At 33.5% G+C, this 5,594-nt stretch overlaps 1 long non-coding RNA gene across 1 annotated transcript; it reads right to left on the bottom strand.

Annotated features, from left to right (window-relative positions):
* Nucleotides 1–308: 308 nt before the first annotated feature.
* LOC109581271 (uncharacterized) lies at nucleotides 309–1,221 on the bottom strand. The gene is made up of 2 exons (XR_002184577.1): nucleotides 796–1,221; nucleotides 309–640 (listed from the first exon to the last, which is right to left on the bottom strand). It is a non-coding gene; the product is annotated as an uncharacterized LOC109581271 (long non-coding RNA).
* Nucleotides 1,222–5,594: the final 4,373 nt, after the last annotated feature.

The following is a 5,594-nucleotide window of genomic DNA, read 5'->3' on the forward strand; positions in this document are numbered from 1 at the left end:
AGTCTACATGTACCAAACAGAAAGTGAAATACAACACTTAAAATCTCAAATACCAAATTCATATTCATATGGTTTTATATAGGGCTGTATATGTAATAGCTACTGTATAGCAGGAAATTTTTGTTGAGTGCTAATTTGTATTTGTTTCGTTGGCCAAAATTTTGAACAAAATTTATAGATATTGAAAATTTAATCTAACTAAAATTTGTGACACACCCTTTTCCACTACAGCCACAGCATAGCGATCTGTAGCATCATCAGGCTCGACACAGAAGGGCAGTTCTTCTCCAACTGATGGGCTCCAAATGTCTTTATAAATGTGGTAACCACAAACCATAGACATTCTTCCATTAAACAATAGACATGGCACTAATAAAGTGGGCGTGACAGTGAAAATTTATGTTAGGCAAAACGCAACAAAAATATCTTGTAAAGCAAGATGAAGAAAGTTTCTGGCAACAAAAATTTCCTGCTATACGGTATTAATAAATATTCATATTATACATACATAATGAATATACAGTATATTTCAAACTTCTTATCAGTAAAAGAGATTAAGATATAAAACCTTAAAACCAAAGAGAGTTAAAATAACCTCCACAGAGAAGGATCCACGATCAACAAAATCTCCATTAAAAAGCTAAAAATACAATCACACACACACAAGAGTTAAGGTAATAATGCAATATCATGTACATGTACAATACTTGGAAATTCTATAACACTACATCACTAAATTATTTATTATTATTATTAGTAGTAGTAGTATTAGTATTGCTATCATTATTATGATACATAAGGATTCTCCATTGAAGGTATGCCATTGAGTTCAAATATATTATAAAGATCATAATACTATATCCATGTATGTCACCACAAATTGTAAACTTATTTTTATTTTATAAGAAGCAGAAGCACAATAAAAGTGTGCAACAGTGGCAGATCTAAGGGGGTCAGGGGAGGCAATGCCCCTCCAAAAATTTTTATGGAGTAACGTAAACTTAGTTTTACCTATATAAACTGTGAAGCAGCTGCAGTACTTGACTATGTAAACAATCTTTAAACCACCAAGGAGCTCATTTTAGCAGGTGGATTTACGATATGATGCTAGGCCAATGTACTGTCAACTTTTAATCAAAAGCATGAGCAATTTGACCTTTTCACGCATGCTTTACGTTAGAGTTGAACTGAGTTCAACTCCTGCGTCAACGTAATGTCAGGACTAACGTAATATTGTAAATCTGCCTTGAGTCTTCATAATTTTGACTTTCCTAAAAGGTCTGCCATGGTTCTGCCATAGATATTAGAGTAAATCTATGGAAAATTAGAGTAAATCTATGTTCTGCATAGGTTCTGCACATAAATATTAGAGTAATATCTATAATTTTTAATTAATTTAATATACTATAATTTAATTAGTAATAATCAGAGTAGTACTCTAATATCTATGTTCTGCCATAAATAATAGAGTAAAGATAATAGAGTTCTGCACAAGCTTACTTGATCACACCCCCTAATTACTCCACCCATCTCATAATTGCCCCGCAAAAATTAAATCCTAGATCCACCCCTGGTGTGTAACTTACGTCAGGTATTGTAACATCAACAAGAGAGGGACAACCTGAAAACATGTCCTTGGCCAAGGATTATTCTATAAGGATGAAAAGAAGGAACAGCTATACCACAGCCCTAAGTACTATAGGAAGGAGCATCAGGGTGCAACAAAAACCAAAATGGCAGCACACTTCTTTGGATTAGTTTGAATGCATCCATGCAACTAACATGTATGTATATGTATCAGAAAAAATTATAAAAATAAAGAATTCTCTTCTAGTCATTTTTGGGCTAGCCTTTGGTTGTTGGCCCAATTTTTGAGCAACTTTAAAAATTCATAAAAAATTAGTGCTGGGCGATATATCAAAACTCACGATATTTAATCGATATAATGCGGTATCGATACTTATCAATATCGAAAAAATTTGAAGAAAATATCGATAACGAGGCCACACCCACAAAATGGTTACATAACCTTAATAAATGGTTAATTAACTATAGGAGTAACATCTCAAAAATTACTAGAATGTATTTTCTTGGAAAGTAGATGAAGTAGCTGAAGTATTATGAAGCCAAAGAATGTTTTTATAATGTTTTTCAATAATAATTGTTCTCAGAAATAGCTTTATTTAGCCATTTTAGTAATATTAAAGTTAATGGGTGTGGCTTAATAACTTATCGATAAAGAATATCGATATCCTCATTTTTAGGCAATATCGTATCATATCGTATCGTTTCAAAATTTTCAATATCGCCCAGCACTATAAAAAATCCAAATTTGATTGGATTTAGCTCAAAGTTGATGCACAACAGAAAAAAAATAAAAAATAAAAAATTCTCTTTTAGCCATTTAGCTGACCTCTTTAACTGAATCTTTTTGGAGAGAGGGTCTTTTCATATTAGCCTAGAAATTCTGGTCTACAAAACAAAAACTGCAGAGCACACTGAAAATTTCTTTACTGCAGAAGGTGGGTCGCATCCGGCGGAAAGTCAAAAAGAGGAGGAGTCTTGCTAGCGTCGATCGACAGAGATAAACCTCATTATCGCGAAGGATGGATGACAAAGACGGTGAGAAACAAGCAATGTTTATTTCAAAACTCTTTACTTTTCATTATTACAGAGGCACAGGCCTTACTGTTTCATATTAAGCTGTCAGGCTTACCAGTTAGCACTTCGACTGCCAATGTGAGGAATTATTTGTGCGATGAGTGTGAATGCGATGTGAAGGAAGTCTTGTTACAAGGGAATAATAGTGCCGTTGCTGTAATTATGGTAAAAGGTAAGGATAAGTGCCATTTTATTAAAATAGGCTGTTCCAATTGAGTGCCAGTGTGTATGTGGGTAGGCCAGACTGACTTCCTATTCAGCCTATATGACGGTAAAAATGCATGCAACTTATGACATGATCAGTCAAACCAACCTTTAAACATGTCGTTAGTAAGCTTAATTTTGAAACATTATCATCTTCTACTGCATCATTAGTTAGCAAACAGACCCTCACAATAATAGTGAATAATTTATGATTAATGAGCAGCCATTATTGTGGGATAGATGTACAGTCAAAACAGTTCTATGCTTGATTACATTGACCATTCACATAACATTCCCAAAACAATTTAGGTGTTCTATATTTTATTCTAGCACTCATTACCATTTTTCTAGCACTCATTACCATTTGATGAACCTTTGCAATTCTTTTATGAATAAGCATGACAATCTTCTGCATGACTACTTAAAGCAGCATAAAATGATATCTCTGATTCACACAAATTGGTCTCCCTTGGACAGTTCACTTGGAAATACTGCAATTTTGAATTTGCCCATCATCTATGCTACAAGATTGTGGCTCGTTAATAATACTCATTGCAGTAGTGGTAAAGGTCTAAAAAAATTTATAAGATAGTGCAAATTTTATGCCACAATAAAATGAAGAGATATATCAAATTCAACATTTGAATTCTTTTATTTCAGCACTGCAAGCTAATTTAATTGTATTGGCCAAGGCACATTGAGGCCAATAGCCAATCTGCCTTGGCAAAATTTAATTAGACAACTGATGCCAAACTTATACAGCAAAACTGACTCAGCATTCAAAGTATAATCAAAACAGCATGTGGGCTGACACCAGTCCCCCACAACACCCAAGGTCCAGTTGGTTATGTGGCTGTTACAATTAAAGTGTGCATCAATGATCAAATTTAATGCCAGCCAACAGACAGACAGCCCTATAAAATTATGTACTCTTGCTGGCCTGATTTAGTACTCCTGGCAGAGCTAAACCAGTACTGGGGTCAATTAATGCAGTAACCTTTTACAAGATTGTCTTTATTATATCATTTTTAGCAACCACAAAAGTTGCTAGCAACAACTTGAGTTTTCTAGTGCATTTATATGTTGGGTTTAAGTGGCATGTACATGAATGCATGTTTTGACTATAGTTACGCTATTAAGTAAACAGCTAAGGTTTATAATTTCCTGGAATAGGGAGTAAACAATGAATCTATTTTTAGAAAGCTATAAATATCTTTTATCTCAAGTGTCCATACATGTAGCCATGATTTATTGAGATGGTGACTACTAAACAATCCCTCTATTGCATTCATACTTAAAATGATGTTCAGAAAGGCATAAATGCTCACACAGCACAACTTTTATGTATTAGTCTTGTGGGCCAGACCCTTCCTCTAGCTTTGTGAGACTAAATCATTCAAAATGGGAAATTCACAATAATAGAACCTGTAAAATGAAATATGCAGTGCTTGTATTGTTCTGTAGCAATTGTATCCTTTCTCCCTATCATAATTTGACCTACCAGTATTTTTGTCCAATTTTTTCTATCTCTGTCATTCATTTCCATTATCATCTCAGGTCGCTGTGCCTTTCACTGCTTATAATTTTACTTCAAAATTCCTTAATTTCTACTCTTTTCTGTAGTGCATAGAAATTTTAAATTGCATTCATCCTTATAGTTAGTATTAAAAACAGAAAGCTATTTTGGACCCAAAATTAAATAAATTATAACAGCTGTATTTTAGTTTGTCATTATGATAAAATAAATAGATATTGATGAGCTTCTGAAAAAAAATCACAGTATTAAGGAAACATTTATATCAGTCTCGCTTCATAAAGATCAACTGGAGCTCCAGTGGGACACTATAAAAGTATCTGGTGAAGATGATATTGAAACACTAAAATTTTATTTTGCGGGAAGGAGATCAGGAGGAAATAGAACCAAATCAGTTGAATCTGTTACAAAAGTTGACACAAATGCTGTGCATGTCAAGTTCAAATCAGTAGATGGTATGCACTTAAATCTACACATAAGTTTGATGCTTAGTACATTTATTTTTAGATGCTGCTGCTGTCATTGCTCAGGAAAAGCATATGATTACTAGAGGATCACAAATTCATGTTTGCTATGCTCCAGTCCCAGATTCAAAAAAGTATGAGAGGGACAAAATTCTTCTTAAAAACATTCCAAAAGAAACGAAAGAGAAAACTCTGATTGCTTTAATTGAAGGCTGCCTTGATTTAGAATTTGAGAGAGAATTTACATTAAACTTACAGGCACCTTTAGCACTTTTGTTACTTTCTCATCACTATGAAAAAGAAGGTATAGAAGTAATAAGTTAATATTATCTTATATGGTTTTCATGACAAGCAGAACTCCAGAAAATAGCAGAAATTCTGGCATCACAGCAAATACATGAGAACTATTTGAATGTTGATCTTTGTGACATTAATCACAGTATCGTTGTATCTGGTATAAGTGAAAAAAATATTGTTGGAAATGCATTTGCACTTCAGTTATACTTTGAGACACCTAATAGTGGAGGAGGAGAAAATACTGTACAGATGCTTACACCAACTAAAGTTAAAGTGAATTTCAAGGATCCTTCTGGTACTTTTATATTTTTGCTTAACTTACTCTCATTGATTATATTTTCAGTGATTTCAGAAGTTCTTAAAAGAAAGCACGAGAAACTTGGCCCAAACATTGAGGTAGCAGTGTGCAGTGTCCTTGATGAAATTAATGAGAG

This window comes from Amphimedon queenslandica, unplaced genomic scaffold (genome assembly GCF_000090795.2).
Source record: "Amphimedon queenslandica unplaced genomic scaffold, v1.1 AMPQUscaffold_13450, whole genome shotgun sequence".
In the NCBI taxonomy this organism is placed as follows: Eukaryota; Metazoa; Porifera; class Demospongiae; order Haplosclerida; family Niphatidae; genus Amphimedon; species Amphimedon queenslandica.